We start from the raw sequence: 18,959 nt of genomic DNA, 5'->3' as shown, positions 1-18,959 counted from the left end.
CTTTTTACACTGTAGACGAATTTTTTGAAACTGAAAATACTGTCTGTCAACACTGTATCTAGCGGATGGCCTTATGTAATCGAAACTAAATTGTATTTAGTAATTAATGTTAAAATGTAAGTTATCTTGACGTTGTCTATTGCTTTACGAGCTGAACGACAATAAAATTTGATTGATTGATTGATTACAGTTCACAATGTTGCAAGCATGTCAATAATATCCATGCAAAAATGTGAACTCATAATGAAACATAGTTTTAGTGACCCAAATTGTTATCTTACATAAATGAGTTTCCTGCATGCAAAATGGTGGATTATTTTAGAAAAATCAATATTTCACGCTCTTTTATTTTCTGCATACCTTACACCTCTACATCTTCATCTGTTCTCTTTAAATCACTGCGTACTATGCGCGAGAGGATATTTTTTACTGAATGATATATTAAACTTACAGTGATCGAAATTTTTACAATTTATTATTAAACTGCTCTTGATTGCAGTCAAACTATATGGAAGGACTAGGAGCGCCAGCCGCAAGAACGTAGGTATGTCATAAACATTTGTTTTTGTGAACGAAGTGTCTTCGGACCACGATTTTCCAAATAAGATTTTATACTCACGAAAAGGAAACAATAATTTGTTCATTACCAATCACAAGAATCTCGTGGTCGTCACCAGGGTATTTAAAACGTGGTTGCTATGAGAGAAGCGGGTGGACTTGGATGAGAGCTGTAGTGCAGTTTAGCGGGTGGTGGTCGGGCTGCTGTTGGCGCCTTGCAGCGCGTCGCAGCAGACGAGTCCCGCAGACGGCTGGCCGTTAAGCCGGCTGCGCGTATGCGGCGGCCTGTGCCGTCTCGATCACAGGTGCCTTCTTTCCTGCTACGCCACCAAGTGCTCCTCCAAGGCGATCTCACTGCTTTATGTTGAACTATGCCCCTGGCCGTGGCCACAGGCTCCACTAGTTGGCTCCTGTTCTTCACCAGTCAATCCTTTTACTGTTCACCATCCTCGTTTTAAATGTTCTGCACCGCCAACGATTCGCACTGCTAAACGACCACTCGCTGACTTCATTACGGGTGGAATTCCTTCATTGGCCAACCTGCTTGTCGCCAATTGGGAATAGATACCTTGTGTCCCGCGTCCGTGTGTGTTTTTATCATCTCTTCATCCTCTGCTGAAGCCTTCCTTTTCAGTGCAATCTTTCGCACACATTTCTCGGCAGGAGAACGCACAGAGGCGCTAAAAGGCAGTCGTAGCAAGTGATCTTTCCCTTACCATGGTATCATGTCTCATAGAATCCACCAAGTGCCTCCTTTGCTTCTCTATCTGATAACTGGTTCCTTCTACCCTTCTTAACAGTATTCTGGCGAACGATAATGGCAGCGCAATGGGGATGGAGGTCTCTCTTCTGTCGGTCGGCGTTTGCCTGCCTTACACATAGCACGCCAAAAACAGAAGGCGGGGGCGGCGGGAGCCAAAGACGGTGGCGGGGGCGTAGGAGGGGGGGGGGGGGGGGGGTCAGGGGGTCAGGCGAGCGGCGGCTAGGACTCTGTCTCTCCATTACAAACTCTGTTTCTCTTGCATTCACAGATGGAGCGCGGGAAGAATGAATGCTTCTACGCCACTGTGCGAGCTCTTTTTTCCATGATTTCATGTGCACGATCTCTACAGGATAGACGCGTAAGAGGCTGGAGAACATACGTAATTTCTGCGCTAAAAGATGTGTCTTGTTTTCCAAGCATGTTCTTGAGGGAGACACGGCGTATTGCTTAGAATTCTGCAGGTCAATGATTTTAAACATTTCTGTTTCACTGTCTCGCCGTTCGAACTAGCCAGTGACCATTCGTGTCACTTTCCTCCTATTGATAGTTCTTCAAACGGAGAACATTAGTGTTTAGCGTCCCGTCGACAACAGGGTCATTAAATATCGAGTCCAAGGTCGGGTTAGGGAAGGATGGTGAAGGAAATCTGTCGTGCGCTATCAAAGGAACCATTCCGTCACATGCCTGAAGCCATTTAGAGAAATCACGGGAAACCTAAATCAGGATGGCCGGACGCGGGTTTGGACAGTCGTCTTCCCGAACGCGAGTCCAGTGTGCTAACCACTGCGCCACATCGCTCGGTTTTTCAAACGGGATACTGTAACCTCCTCCTCTGCTAAAAAACTGAGTGATATCTCCAAAGCTAAAAATACTTTTCAAAAAAATTACTTCCGTAACACAATGAGATATTCCTGGCTCAGTAGTAGAACGCAAGTACTGTTTCAAAAATATTTTTAGCCTTCGAAATAACCGTTCAGCTATAGCAACAGCTCTGTGTCACATACTTCAGAACGGCAGTTCTTATCAACACTGGTTGTGGTCTTAGATGGTATATTAATTCTTTCTAATAATTTGTACTGAACCTGAAAAGTGTAAGATTATGTCTTAAGATCTATTGCTGCAGTTCGTTCGTAATCTTTCGTACACTTCTGAATTATGTTTGGTCGAGCATTAAGAACGTCAGTGACCCTCTAAGTGTGTAAATGGCGTCCTGTCTGCAAACATAACGTGTTGTATTTGGCGTGTTCAGCGTTATGTTGGAAGTACTCATGGAAAAAGCTTTAAAATTTTATCGCTGGATATGCTATAGCTAACGAAAACAACTGTGGATGTTCTTAACTGTTTCGAAATACAGGGTTGTTTATAGATTAGTTTTTTAACTCTGCCGTCCCTTTAAGAACTCAATTTGTCACTTTATTCTTTTTTGGACAATTTTGTATACGCCACTCTTGACTGTTGCTCCGTGATAGCCTTGGTCGACAGACTTGCCACATCTAATCCCTTTCGTTCAATTTATTCACTTAACTAGTGTTAATATTCTAACGCAGATTGGTCTTTGACCTGAGTAAAGAAGGTACATGGTTTGCATACTATTAAATCAGAATGATTTCCAAACTAATCTTTCATTATTTTAACATAACTAAAGACTTCTCTTGACTGATGAATTTGACTACATCTTACACTTCTCTGTTACATTTTCAGTTTTTCTTCATTTTTCTCACAGTTGACATGCGACACGTCATCCGGACGACGAAACCGGAATTCGGAAACTGTTTTTCGCTGTGGTGTGGTAAGGCCTGATGCGGATTTGCTTGTCCAGTTAAATACATCAACTGGAAACTAACTTCTCCAGTTTCTAATTTAGTCATCACAATCGCTGTTTCTCTTCAGATAGATATTAGAAATGTAGACAGGACAAAAATTCATTACGTGCATAGTAGCTGAAAATTTTCGGAGACAAAAAGTAACTTGACAACCTGAGCACGCCTTAAAAAGGGTTGAGCGTTTACAAGGGAGGGAAAATCGATCGTCCAAGTGAAAAATCGGCAGCTAGTACCGGATATCCAGAATCTATTTTGGAGTATTCATATGACCAACCAGAAGCCGTATTGGGAAATGTAGTAACCAAAACCAACTGCGGGAACGCCTTGGGCTGCGGATCGGAGCCGCCAGGCGGGGAAGCCGCCGGCGGTGGAGCATGCACCACCGGGTAAACACAGGATGACAACAACCAACAACAACAAGGAAGAGATAAACAACGGAGGCTTGTGGAAACCACAACACCAAACCTAAATCCACTCCGAACCAGAGCCAGGCAAATGTCAACAACGAGCAACGACCAGAACGCAGTACCGCCGAGATAGAAACGAAATCCAGAGCGAGTACCAGACTGGCTGGACTAGGGTTTTTTTTTTTCTTTATTGTGATTTCATGCCCCTGCCCCATATGGGCAGGGGAGGGCTGTCAGCAACACAATTCGCCGCTCTTCAGCCGAGTGACATGACAACTAAAAAAAGAATAAAATAATACATACATAAGGAGGTAAAAAAGGGAACATAAAACAGAGTAAGGGGAGAAAATGGAGGTAAAAATACACTGACAGGTAGACGTTCATTGGGGACAGTTAAAAGAGTCACCAGAAAGTTAAAAAAAAAAACTCAGTTGGCGATTCTTAAAACACAGAGAAGACACTGGATGCGCATGCACAGGTTAAAAGTTGGCCACAGTATTAAAAACACTCCGAAACAACACACTTAAAACCCACTGGGAGCACACACGGCGAAGAATAAAACTACCAGGCGGGGCCTGCCGAGGGAAAGGTCAGAGAGGATGGAAAAGGAGGGGAGAGCATGGGGCAGCTGGGGAAGCGGCGGGATGAAGAGAGGAGGGGCAACCGTGGGTTCACGAAGAGGCAGGAGACACATGGGGCGGGAGAGGAAAAGGGAAGACAGGGCAAGAGGGAGCGCAGAGACACTGAAAGAAGGCACAAGAGATGGACGGGGAGTAGGAGGGGAAATCCGCTGAGAAGGAGGGAGGGGGAGGAGAGGGAGCCCTGAGGAGGAGGCAGGAAGAGGGGGTTAGAGTTGGTAGGAAGGATAGATGTCAGGGCGAAGCTCATCATCCGGGAGCGGTACTGGACTAGGGCAGAGCGGGTCCCTATATACGAAACCGGAGGGAGCGGCTATTGGCCGCTGTCTGCACGTGGCGTAGAGGTGGCGCCCTCGCTGCGCGAGAGCCGCTGCGCGGAAGAGCCGCCGCGGAGGCGGAGCCCTCTATGGGCTGACCACGTCCATTTGTTCTGGCGCCTGTTCGACTTCCGCGGCGGAAGGTACTAGAGGAAATCTATTTACGAAATCCGGTTTTGGGAGCCACGTGTAAAAATAGTGATTGTCCCGATCGACTCAGCCTAGTTAGGCCCCTATTATTATCTCTGTAACTGCGCAGCGATCACAGTCTAATACAACAGTCGCGACTCTCCGTCTTGTTTTTGTTACTACTCCCAATGACAGCAGCGCCCCAAGCGACCAGCGAGTGACACTCCTGAATACGATATCGGCTGTGTGTGAATACTAACGTTTATATTAATCTGTAAGATAGGTTGTATATGTAGAGCCATAATAATCGAAAATAACTAAAAACTATACCACATTTGCGATTAATTAGTTTCGCAAGGACCCTGGGAGATACGAAATGGTGCGTTACAGGATAGTTTATTTACTATATTCTTGTAACGTAGAGACGTTTACTGAATAATGCCGTTTTTCTTTCACCAAAATATTTGACTTTTTACAGAAAGACGACTCTAACAAAGCAGAGTTTGGTTCGCTACACTTTCAGCCAAGTCAGCAAATGTCTAATGTAGGAAACCTATATGGAGTGTAATATCTACATTATTCAACGTATCAAACAAGCCACCACAACTGTAGCTCAGGGGGAAACCACATAGATGTGATAATGAACTGTTTCCCCAACACAGGATAAACCAATTGCACAATTGTTGCTAAATTTGAGCCACAAACGTGAAGAATCTTCAACACATTCGCTTTTGAAGCAAAAGTAAGAAATATTCGTGTATCAGAAAGTAGTATGAAATGTAAGAAAGGGCGAATTATTTGACTCTATAAAAGAATTTTAAGTGTCAGGGTGAGCGCCTATGATCATAACTACAGACAACAATAGAAAGTTATGCTTTTCAAGCATGAAATGTGTTTATATTCTCTTGCTTTCAGCGGAATAAGCTACAAATATAGACATATTCAAAAGTATTTGTTCATGAATGATTAGTTGCTTATTTCATTCAATCAATGTGATTCGGCTCTTTTTACATATATTTCACAATAATTCAATTCTCATGGTAACTTACTAACGCATGGAACACACAAATATAACCACTATTCCGTTAATTAAGTAGAATATAATTAAAAACAAAGTGTCCTTACGACGCATGTGGCTGTGTGATTTCTCACCGCTTGGAGCGCTAGTGTCGCTCCAGCAGTAACAACTTTCACACCAGAGAGTGTTGTGACTGTATTTAATAGATTGTGGTCGCGATTATTTTCGGTGCTTCCTCAGAGTAGATAACACACCGCGACGTGACGCAGTTCTCAACAATAAAGGGGTCTATGCAGCGGCCCATGCCGTTGCTTAGCATCAGTTTCAGAGGAGCCGGGTAGTGACCGAAATGAATGTGTCCGCTCCAGTCAGCAGAATCGGAAGAATACCGCGCGAAATGCAGTAAGAACGGGGAGCAACGATAACCGTCAGAAGGTAAGCTGATTAAAAACATCAGAGTTCCTCCAATGCTAAGCACCTGAAAGACAGGCCTTAAATCGACTGCATCTTTATGCAGGCGCGCTAACATAAATTCTCATAGGCATAGATATTTAATGAGATCTTCGACAGTACACTTATATTCAGCATAATTGGATTTTGCCAACCAGTCATTCAAACTGTTTATCAAGATTTGTCTGAGGCAGTTTGTCTATCAGGAGCATGATTCTTGTAAATCTTGTAATTAAAGGAAAACCAGGATGCTAGAAAGTATGCATTCTGCCTTGACGTCTCGCCTGTATAGACACAGTCTGACAAGTTGAATGTGTCACTGTGGTGTCTTCAAATACATGTTTACCAAGCACATATCATAAGAAATAATACATTTTTTAAGAACTTCTATTATAGGCGAATTTCAGCATTAAACTCTATTTTCATCGGTAAACTAATTTACGTTTCATATCATAGATGTCTTATAAATGGAATGAAATGCTATTTGAAATTGGTGCGTTAGCTCTCTTTGTGGCAGTGAAGTTGGTATTCTCACTCCTAGTACAGTGCCCTTTCATTTTCTTGGCTTCTCCCTAGTACTGAATCGGCAGAGGTCGCTGGAATTCGATCTGCTAATTCGCTGATTGTTCTCGCTGCCAACTTCGGCGATCAAATGGTACTGTGCGCAACGGACATGAACCATAGCCGTCATTGTTTAATGCTGTGTTTCATTTCGATGAAAGACAATTTTCAGCAGAGACTATCATTTATAAACAACGTCTTATGCCGTTATGTACTGCCTTATCTAATACAACAAATATCCTATTAATTACTTACTCTGAGAAGTCCATTGGAGCAGTGGGTGATGGGAGTAGCTATTTGGATAGAAGTTAAAAGACTTTATATGATTTTGGACTAATAGTGGCCTGTTTCCGTTCGCTACCAATCTTAGCTTTCAATATTATCAATAAATTTAAACCACTTCAAATTCAATTACAAGTAACATTTCTGCGATTTTTAAATCCGCGTCTTCCATCTAATTTCGTGTACAAGAACATAGAGGCACTGAACCTGACATTGTCAGTAGTAGGGTTGTGGCGCCGTCACTCCACTTTTGATATAAAATTGATCAATTAATCACCCACACCCACGCCTACCCCCACCCCCGCCCCCGACCACGCCCACTCCCACTCCCAACCCCCACCCCCGGATGACGTCTCAGCCTGCACGTGGGCCCCAGTCGCTCCCCATCTCCCTCCCCCTCCCCCATTCTACCCTATTGGCGGGAATTTCGAATTTAGCCGGGAATTTCGATTTTTCGTGGGAATTTCTTTGTCCCAAGTCTGTGCTGATGTCCCACCCCACCCACCACCTAGGAAGTGGCGGGAAATTAAAATTGGCGGTGCCCCTTCCGGGACCCGAACCCTGGTCTTCCAGGATGTAAAGCCCAATTGCGCCCCCCTAACACAATTATACCATCAGAGATGCTTGGAATTGACGAAAAATTAAAAAATGGCATGCCCTTTCCGGAACTCGAACCCTCATTCTGCTGGATGGAAAGCCCAAGTGCACCCCCTCCCCCCCCCACCTCCCCCCCGCAACACATGGAAACAATCCAGATGCAGGAGAGGAAGGTTATGTTAGTGTACTTTATTCATTTTGGTTGGGAAACTGACGCAAAGAAAGATCCTAATTATGCAATTAATCACAAAGATCTGGCGTAATCACACAACTATATGCATAGCGCTACGCAAGGACGGCATAAAAGCGCAATAAAACTTAAAAATTGGCTATACCATATAACTGGCTTTATCCTGCTGGGAAAAAAAATTCGCAATACTACTCGAAAACAGTAACAGAGACACTCAAAATTTTACCCTTCACCTACATGCTGCCAGGAAAAAGGCAGAAGGGAAAGAAAACCAATGTGCATTCCGTTTGCATACCGGATGGAGTCATTCCAGATGTGGAAAGGGTCCTCCCAGATGCCATGAAGACTCTCGTCGGTGCCAATGATGTGTGTCACTTTGGATCAGAAGAGATTCTCTCTGGTTTCGAGCGGCGAACAGAAGTGGTAAAGGTTGCCAGTCTCGCTTGCAAGATGAAAGCAGAGCTGACCATTCGCAGCAAAGTCGACAGGACAGATTGCGGACCTCTGGTACAGAGTCGAGTGGAGGGCCTGAATCAGAGGCTCTGATGGTTCTGCGACCGTGTAGGCTGCAGATTCCTCGACTTGCACCAAAGGGTGGTCGGTTTCGGGTTCCGCTGAATAGGTCAGGTGTTCACTATACGCAGGAGGTGGCTACACGTGTATCAGGGGCTGTTTGGCGTGGACTGGGCTGTTTTTTTTAGGTTAGAGGGTCTCAGGAAAACACAAGAAGTCTGCAGTCCGAACACAGGAAGAATGCAGATACTGGAACCATTGGTATAACAGTTGTAAATTGTCGTAGCTGTGTTGGCAAAGTACCAGAGCTCCAAGCGCTAATAGAAAGCACAGATGCTCAAATCGTTATAGGCACTGAAAGCTGGCCGAAGCCGGATATAAGCTCAGGTGAAATTTTTGCGAAGAACCTAACGGTGTTCCGAAAGGATAGGCTAAACACGGTTGGCGGTGGCGTGTTTGTTGCTGTTAGAATTAGTTTAACTTCTCGCGAAATTGAGGTAGATAATTCCTGTGAGTTAGTATGGGCAGAGGTCATTGTCGGTAACCGGAATAAAATAATAATTGGATCCTTTTACCGACCTCCCAATTCAGGTGATAGAGTTGCTGAAAGGTTCAAAGAAAACTTGTGTTTGATTTCGAACACGTAACCGACTCATACGATTACAGTTGGTGTTGACTTAAATTTACCCTCGATATGTTGGCGAAAATACGTGTTTAATTCCGGAGGTACTCATAAAATATCATCCGAAATTGTGTTAAACGCATTCTCTGAAAATTATTTCGAGCAGTTAGTTCATGAGCCCACGCGAATAGTAAACGGTTGTGAAAACACACTTGACCTCTGAGCACCAAATAATCCTGAGTTAATTACGAGCATCAAAATCGATACAGGGATTAGTGAATACAAGGTTGTTGTAGCGAGATTGAATATTGTAATTGCAAATTCCTCCAAAAATAAACGAAAAATATACCTATTCAAAAAATCAGATAAAAATTCACTTGACGCCTTCTTTAGAGACAATCTCCACTCATTCAAAATTAATAATATAAGCGTAGACCAGATGTGACTTGAATTCAAGACAGTGCTGCCAAAGCGGAGTTACTAAACACAGTCTTTCGAAATGCCTTCACAAAAGAAGACGAAGTAAATATTCCAGAATTCGAATCGAAAACAGCTGCCAACCTGAGTGACGTAGAAGTAAATATCCTCGGAGTAGTGAAGCAACTTAAACCACTTAATAAAAGTAAGTCTTCTGGTCCAGACTGTGTACTAATTAGGTTCCTTTCAGAGTATGCTGATGCATTAGCTCCATACTTAACAATCATATACAACCTTTCACTCGACAAAGGATCTGTACCCAAAGACTGGAAAGTTGCACAGGTCACACCAATATTAAAGAAAGGTAGTAGGAGTAATCCACTAAATTACAGGCCCATATCGTTAACGTCGACATGCAGCAGGATATTGGAACGTATATTGTGTTCAAAAATTATGACGTACCTCGAAGAAAACTGTCTATTGACACACAGTCGCCGGCCGGGGTGGCCGAGCGGTTTTAGGCGCTACAGTCTGGAACCGCGTGACCGCTACGGTCGCAGGTTCGAATCCTGTCTCTGGCATGGATGTGTGTGATGTCCTTAGGTTAGTTAGGTTTAAGTAGTTCTAAGTTCTAGGGGGCTGATGACCTCAGATGTTGAGTCCCATAGTGCTCAGAGCCATTTGAACCATCTGACACACAGTCAACATGGGTTTAGAAAACATTGTTCCTGTGAAACACAACTATCTCTTTATTCACATGAAGTGTTGAGTGCTATTGACAAGGGATTTCAGGGCGATTCCATATTTCTGGAATGCTTTTGACACCGTACCACACAAGCGGCTTGTAGTGAAATCGCGTGGTTATGGAATATCGTCTCAGTTATGTGACTGGATTTGTGATTTCCTGTCAGAGAGGCACAGTTCGTAGTAATTGATGGAAAGTCATCTAGTAAAACAGAAATGATTTCTGGCGTTCCCCAAGGTAGTGTTATAGGCCCTTCACTGTTCCTCATCTATGTAAACGATTTGGGAGACAATCTGAGCAGCCGTATTAGCTTTTTGCAGATGACGCTTTCGTTTATCTACTAATAAAGCCATCAGAGGATCAAAACAAATTACAAAACGATTTAGAAAAGATATCTGAATGGTGTGGAAATTGGCAGTTGACCTTAAATAATTAAAAGTGTGAGGTTATCCACATGAGTGCTAAAAGGAATTCGTTAAACTTCGGTTACACGACAAATCAGTCTAATCTAAAAGCTGTAAATTCAACTAAATACCTAGGAATTTCAATTACAAACAACTTAAATTGGTAGGAACACATAGAAAATGTTGTGGGGAAGGCTAATCAAAGACTGCATTTTATTGGAAGGACACTTGGAAAATGTAACTGATCTACTCTTTTAGAATACTGCTGTGCGGTGTGGGATCCTTACCAGATAGGACTGACGGAGTACATCAAAAAAGTTTAAAGAAAGGCAGAACGTTTTGTATTATCACGAAATATGGAAGAGAGCGTCACATAAATGATAACAGGATTTGGGCTGGACATCATTAAAAGAAAGGCATTTTTCGTTGCGATGGAATCTTCTCACGAAATTTCAATTACCTACTTTCTCCTCCGAACGCGAAAACATTTTGTTGACACCGACCTACATAGGGAGGACGATCACCATGATAAAATATGGGAAATCAGAGCTTGTACGGAAAGATATAGGTGTTCGTTGTTTCTGCGCGCTGTACAAGATTGGAATAATAGAGACTTGAGAAGGTGGTTCGATGAACCCTCTGCCAGGCACTTAAATGTGATTCGCAGAGTATCGATGTAGATGTAGAGGTGTAAGATACTATCTTTATTGTTTTTGGCAGGAACTGATGGACAGAGAAGAGTTCCAAAAGTGTATTACCTATAAGCATAAAGTATCTATCGTTGTTTGACATCAGAGTTCGCTACAGATGCCAGCTCAAAAACCATCCTGCAGCCCAGGTAACCGATGCCAGTACAAGATACCACAACTGATGGAAAAAGAATGCGGAACAGTTCTAATTACACAAATTGTCGTGAAAAAACCAGCGCTCGTAATGAACGGGTCATACTGAAATACATGTATTGGGGAAAATCGCCATCCTAAAAGACTGCAGAGGGGGCGGTAGTTGGATGTGCGTTCTTCTCGATAGGCGTCCACAAACTGCCGAAAATCGAGGCCCTCTTCCTTCCTCCCCTACTCCCCACTCCCTCCATCCACCTTCGAGTGGGGGGACATACGCTTCTTGAAATGGCCAGGTGCTTCACCGAGCATCTTATGGTTTTTCTGCGCCCTTGCTGTCTGCCCTTCGCTGTTTTTCTGCCGACCTGTCTGCGGCCGCAGTTGTCACCAGGCCCCCTGCGGTCTCTCGCGATAGGTGGCATGCCTTGAAGTGGCGCCCCTTAGTACAAAAGGGAAATTTACCAGCATAGCCCCACTCATCCTGAGAACGGCCCAGTTGGTCCGCATTAGTCGGCTTTCCACCATCTGGTCATCACCTTAAGGCGACGCTCCTATGCTAACACAATAGCATGCATAGTCAACTAAACAATAGGAGATAAAAGGACAGCCGCCTCAAGTGCAGCTTGTTCGTCTAAAGTATAGTGACACAGCCGCTGCTAAAGGTTAGGGAGCGCACCTGCGGTGACGACCTGACACATACAAGGCAAACCCCCCAACGCCTCCAATAGGGCTCTCGTTCTGTGATGGAAAACACTTCAACTATTTTGCTGCGAAAATTACCGATCACCGCAGATCGGCAGGTAATTATCCATTGGAGCAGGTGACCAGTGATCGACATCACTTGCACAGACTGGTGTAAGGTTTCGTCGTCTGTACTGTATGAGGACCTTCTCCCACAGGTTATCAGTCGCAGGAGAGGGTCCCTGTTTCGTTGTTGATGCACCGCTTTTTCTGCTGTAACACACTTTGTATACTGCCATACATTTTTTTTTCTGCCACGTCTTTGACGTCAGTGACAGATTATAAACTGACATTAACACGTTTGGTCCATTGGCTCCCCCATAAAACTAAACATCGAACGGTGTAAATAATCTTGGTGCTGCTGATCCAATACACCCACACACTGGGTGATTGAAATAAGAGACAGTCACAACATAAGGAAACTGGAAGACTTTTCAGGCATTGTGGAGCATTTCCAAACTGCTGTCCGAAAGCGATTGACGACCTCTACATTTAAACTCGTCATTCACAGTGATGGGATAGCTGATGGCTCTGTGGTCCGTTTGATTGATTCCTCATATTGCTGCCATGTACGCGGTCACTGTTTCGGTGTTAGCCATCCCCAGAAGGTGCTGTCTCCTCCACCAAGAATTTTTCTCCATCACAAACAAGCGATGTCAGTCAATCATTATATGGTAATCAACAGCTTACCAGTGGACTGTTAGGATGGGAAAGACATTTTCGATGCACTGTAGTAGTAAGCATTATAGTTGACAGTACGATCAATTTTAACAATTTTATCGTAATTGCAACATTGACCAATGACGCAGCAGCAAGGTTACCAATTTCTGTATCATCACTAAACAGCCCCTCCACTACTTTTCGAGTACCATCGCGAATGTAAGTAGAAGTCTGTGCAGTACGTTCATCCATTGTTAATTCTCAAACATATACACTGAAGCATACCAGACAGCGACCTGGGAAGATGAGATTAACTGTACAGGTAATTACCTTCGAATAGCTGTTGGAAGCGCTCTACAATGTTGCAAACTCTTCCAGTTTCCATATGTTGCTGTCTTCCACATTTTTGTCAATGAGAAACATCGCTTCTGTGTTTTATTTCTATCAGCCTGTGTTGTGCTAACTGTATAGTTTATGCATTGCGATGTTCAGTTTTCCGTGAGAGGCAGAGGATCGAAATGTGTTAATGTCGGTTTAGCAGCAGTTGATACGGATCTCTAAGTCATGGTAGAAAAAACAAAGTGTATAGCGGTGTACACTGACTGGGTTTGTTACAACCGAAAAAATCAATGTATTGAACCAATACAGGAACCCTCTCATGTGATTGATAGTCTGTTGGATGTGGTCATCCTACAGTACAAGTGATGAACCTTTACACCGGTCTATGAAAGCGACTTCGATCATGAATCACCTGCCCCAATGAACCAATACCTGTATATTTAATAAGAGCGCTATATATGTTTGGCTGACAGACATGACTGCACCCTGAGAAACACAGATCTCCTTCGGACTGCAGGTATAGTTTCGAGATGTGTCGCAAAGCAGTAACAAAATCTTCGCCTTTCCTCCATGCCATGTATGATATGTAGAGTCTTCCTAATTTTCCCAACAAGGAACACCACTACTCGTACTATCTCTTCTACTGCTTCGTGTTGCAGGGGAAATCTTTGTTTGGATCTGGCCTTGCACACTGTACACGGTGGGCAGAGCTATGACACCATGTTCCCATTTCCACCAAGTGGTCAAAACGCGCTACTGTCGCATTAACTCAGCTCGTCCTGTTTCTCCACGTGATGCAGAAGCTATTAGATATAGCACTCTCCAACTTCCATACAGGTCAAACTTAAATTGGGGCAATCATATAGACTAAGCTGCAAGAAGGGCAGGGCGGAGATTTAGGATCAGTTACAAGATGCAGAGGGACTGTCTAAAAACAATGCTGGAGTTCTTGGTGTATGGGTTCCTTAGCAGATAGGTTTGAAAAAAAGGTGACTCGTTTCGAGATACGAGAGTGGCACGAGTATGATTCACCAGTGGCTGTAATCAGTAAAAGTCATCTCTACAGGATCCAACGCAAATATTTAGTTAAATGGATAGACATTGATTCCAAATTGCGGACAGCATTACAGACAGCATTTCTGACCGAAAGCGTAACACTATCAGGAACACATGTGTGCCTGAAAACTCAAGACCGCTTTTTAAAGGGTGATAGTAACATAGGCGTTATGATCGTGTTTTTAATACCGCTGTCTGTACTAGAAATATATGTTGTGGGCTGTAGGATCCCTTTGTCGTCAGCTTCAGATGTCATTACTCAACAGCGTTCATCGAAAAGAACATCATGTTCCCTCCATGGATTCCCAGTTGATCTACTCTGCGTGTGTAATCCGACTGCTGAAAAAAAAAAAAAAAAAATATTATGCGCCATGCAAAGTGACGCTCATGATCAATTTAATTAATTAGCCTATCAAATTGATGTCAATGATGTGCCTCCTGCTGGGTGGAAGAGATGGCTAGGGCGTCACAGAATGATTCTTGACGATCATTTTTTTTCGTTGTGGCGATATCTTTTAACTAAATTTCATCTCCCACCTACACAGGTGGAGAGAGGCTCTCACGATTTGTTTCATAAACGCTAGTAATATATAGCATCGCATTAATATAAAAGGACCCGTCATAGTGGACAAAACAGCTATGTTCTCTTGAATTATAGCTTGTTGTTGTCAAACGTAAAAGGGTGTGTTTTTCCGACATGTGAGCCAATGGCATGAAAGATTGTCTAAAATGTTAGGAATACACATGTGGATGGCGGTTTATTTACACACACTGAACGCAGGAGACGCTCTCAGGTCGTGTAATTTGTTCAACGAGCTGAAAGAAATTGCTTAATATAGATTTTTTTCTTTGGAGTTATATTCGCGCTTTTTCTTTACTCCAATGATGATTTGGAGATACCAAAAACATTCTGTGGTGATCGGTAATTTTTGCAGAAAAATAGTCGAGGTAAAAGTGCTTTCCATCGCAGAACGAGAGGCCTATTGGAGGCGTTGGGGCCGTGCCTTGTATGTGTCAGGTCGCCACCGCAGGTGTGCTCCCTAACCATTAGCAGCGGCTGTGTCACTATACTTTAGACGAACAAGTTGCACTTGAGGCGGCCGTCCTTCTGTCTTCTATTGTTTAGTTGACTGTACACGCTATTGTGTTGGCATAGGAGCGCCGCCTTAAGGCGATGGCCAGATGGTTGTAAGCCGAGTAATGCGGACCATCTGGACCGTTCTCAGGATGAGCGGGGCTATGCTGGTAAACTTCCCTTTTGTGCTAAGGGGCGCCAATTCAAGGCATGCGGCTTATCGCAAGAGACCGCAGAAGGCCATGCCGTAGACAGGTCGGCAGAAAAATAGTGAAGGGCGGACAGCGAGGGTGCAGAAAAATTACGAGATGCTCGGGCGGAGCAGCTGGCCACATCAAGAAGCGTATGTCCCCCCCCCCCCCCCCCCTCGTAGGTGGATGGAGGGAGGGGGGAGTGGAGGGAGGGAGGAAGAGGGCTAGATTTTCGGCAATTTGTGGACTCCTATCGAGAAGAACGCATATTCAACTACTCTTTTAGGACGGCAATTTCCCTCAATACATACCCTTTCATTACGTATGATGCTTTTTTCAATACAGTTTCAAAGTATAATTAGAGCTGTGCTACATTGTTTTTCCACCAGTTGTGCTATCGTGTACTGGCGTTGGTTACCTGGGCTGCAGGATGGTTTTTGAGCTGTTATCTGTAGCGAACTCTGACGTCAAACAATGATAGATACTGTAAGCTTACAGGTAATGCACTTTTTAAACTCCTCTCTGTCTAACATAAGCATCTCATCAGTTGAACATAGTTCCTGCCAAAAACAATAAAGATAGTACCTTGCACCCCTGCCTTATTCCTGGCAGCTTGTAGTTGAAGCGTAAAGTTTGAGTGCGTCTGTCACTAGTTTCGAGTGGTATTGCGAAATTTTTCTCAGCATGATAACACCATTCGTATGGTGTCGCCAATTTTTGAGTTTTATTGCCTTTTTATGCCATCTTTGTGCAGCATTATGCATATAGTTGTGTAATTAGTCCAGATGTTTGTGATTAATTACATAATTTGGATCGATCTTTGTGTCAGTTCCCAACCAAAATAAATAAAGCACCCTAATCTCACCTTCCTCTCCTGAATATGGTTAGTCTCTTTGTGTTTGGGAGGGGGGGGGGGGATACACTAGGGATATCCCTCCAGTAGAATGAGGGTTCGAGTCCTGGAAAGACACGCCATTCTTTAATTTCTCGTCAGTTCCAAGTGTGTCTGATTATAAATGTGTTAGGTGGGTGCAATTGGGCTTTTCGTCCAGGAGGACCAGGGTTCGAGTCCCGAAAAGGGTACCACCAATTTAATTTACCGCTACTTCCTAGGTGGAGGGTGGGGTAGGACGTCAGAACAGACCTGGGACAAAGAAATTCCCACGAAAATTTGAAATTCCCGGAAAAATTCAAAATTTCCGCCAATAGAATAGGTTGGTGGAGGGGGAGGGGCTGGGGCCCACGTGGAGGCTGAGAAAATCACGTGACGGCATTCGGGGGTGGTGGTCTGGGAGTGGTCGTGGTCGAGGGCGAGGGTGGGCTGGGGGTGATTAATTGATCAATTTAATTAATTTGCATATCAAATTGATATCTAAAGTGGAGTGACACCGCCATCTCCCTACTACTATCGTCTGTTAAGCCGGCTTTCATAGGCATTACTTACTTATACGTGTATGCCCCCACCAGTACCTTAGGAAGTTAGCCTTTACACGCACCAAAATTGGAAAAGTTACTTACACGACTTTCAGCGTGGCAAGAAGTGAAGTTATTCGTATGGGAGTCAAAATGGATGCGCAGCTATTACCTGATGAATTTATAGTGGCGTCGGCAAAGGAGAAAAAACTCACAAATGTTAGGTACTGAGATAGGTAACTCACAGGAATCGACTGGGGGCATCCAGTACACTAATAAGGGAATCTAGTATACTAATAAGGGGGATATCTGTCGAGGACGAGGACCGCTGCGGTCGCAGGTTCGAATCCTGCCTCGGGCATGGATGTGTGTGATGTCCTTAGGTTAGTTAGGTTTAAGTAGTTCTAAGTTATAGGGGACTGATGACCTCGGCAGTTAAGTCCCATAGTGCTCAGAGCCATTTGAATCATTTGTCGAGGACGATATTTCGTTCAAAAATCGTTTTCGAATGAGTGAATTAATTTTTAATTCACTGTAAGCCACATTTCTGACTGAATACAAAATACGTGGGTTGAGAGATGCCGTGGTAGATTGCATTCAGTTACGAGTAACATTGCAAATCTGGCAACTGAAGGCATTATATCGTCACTGCAACACACATAGCGCAATTTCGAAATTTTTATGTGAAGCGCTGGATTTTATCCACAGTACACTGATGGTATATTGGAATATAAGATTTTTGTCTCACCAGTTCTGCTTTTTTTTTAATTTTTAGAGTTAGTCAGTGTTGTGATAAGTCACAGGTGCTGTAAATATAACATTTCTTTTACCGTCACGAGACTTAATTTTGTAATCAGACGTTGTACTACTGTGCAGAAAAGTCATTACACAGAGACTGCGCCGATATGAACACGGTTGTGTGTATGTGCGTTTGAAGTAGCGGCAAGAGTAGCTTTAAATCTCTAACGCCAAAATAAATTTTTGACTGTTCTGCCGTAAAATGAACCTCAGCGAGTCCAATACTTTTCAAATCTGTTTTGTAACATAAAATGATGCGGTGTTACACTGTTACACTTTTACACGCAAGTGACTATAAGGAACTGCTGAATGTTAGAATGAGATCCTTATCACAAGGTTTAAAATAATCTGCCACTTACGGTGGCATCTATTTACTTGTTGAAGACTAAGAGCATATTCTGTCATGTGGCTAACTATCTATTCATGCACATAAACAAATGATCCGAGACGTGTGCTGTCGAATAAACGAGAGCAGAATGAGCAAACGTTACAGTCTGCGTGGTTCCTGGCCACGCGAGTTTAAAGCCAGCGTGGCTCTGGAGGGCAGACTCGGAAGTGATATCAAAATGACGTGCACGTGTACTGTACGGGAAGGTTAGAATACTCTAACCACCTTGATACGTCAGGACATTTCGAGTACGCTGAGCGTCACACTGATACTACCTTCTCCAGTGGGTAAGTGGAACCTCGCCAACAGAAACAACAGCAAAAAATTTCGCTCTCAGCAATTTAAGTTGTACTCGCAGATTCCTGCCTAACCACGGCCTCGAGAATCGCGACATATTCCGAAATAAACAGTTAAATATTTGCAACAAGCAAGGAACATCTATGCCATTACTGCTGATGTTACTCGTAGCGATTTAAGCTGTACTCCTAGGCTCCCACCTTACTACACTTCGTCTTCAGGCCACGAGTGGCCTACCGGGACCATCCGACCGCCGTGTTATCCTCAGCGGAGGATGCGGATGGGAGGGGCGTGGGGTCAGCAAACCGCTCTCCCGGTCGTTATGATGGTATTCTTGACCGAAGCCGCTACTATTCGGTCGAGTAGCTCCTCAATTGGCATCACGAGGCTGAGTGCACTCCGAAAAATGGCAACAGCGCATGGCGGCCTGGATGGTCACCCATCCAAGTGCCGACCACGCCCGACAGCGCTTAACTTCGGTGATCTCACGAGAACCGGTGTATCCACTGCGGCAAGGCCGTTGCCTTCCTACCTTACTACACCCTCAGAAGTCGTAACATATTCGGAAAACAAGTCTTAATATTTTTGATAAGCAAGAATGTAAATGTCACAGCTGGTCGTTTCACTTGCAGCAGTTTCATTCCTCGGCTTCTGATCAGATTCGTTGGTTGGTTTGGGGAATGTCATCGGTCCCATAGGATTAGAGAAGGATGGGGAAGGAAATAGGC

General features: G+C 43.9%; 1 pseudogene; it reads right to left on the bottom strand.

The window, feature by feature from the left end:
- Window positions 1-18,638: 18,638 nt before the first annotated feature.
- On the bottom strand, window positions 18,639-18,756 carry LOC124607985 (annotated as a pseudogene).
- Between the last annotated feature and the right edge of the window lie 203 nt (window positions 18,757-18,959).

The sequence above is a fragment of the Schistocerca americana genome, chromosome 3 (assembly GCF_021461395.2).
Source record: "Schistocerca americana isolate TAMUIC-IGC-003095 chromosome 3, iqSchAmer2.1, whole genome shotgun sequence".
In the NCBI taxonomy this organism is placed as follows: Eukaryota; Metazoa; Arthropoda; class Insecta; order Orthoptera; family Acrididae; genus Schistocerca; species Schistocerca americana.
The sequence above is the reverse complement of the archived record's forward strand: the minus strand, read 5'-3'. Positions and strand labels throughout refer to the sequence as shown.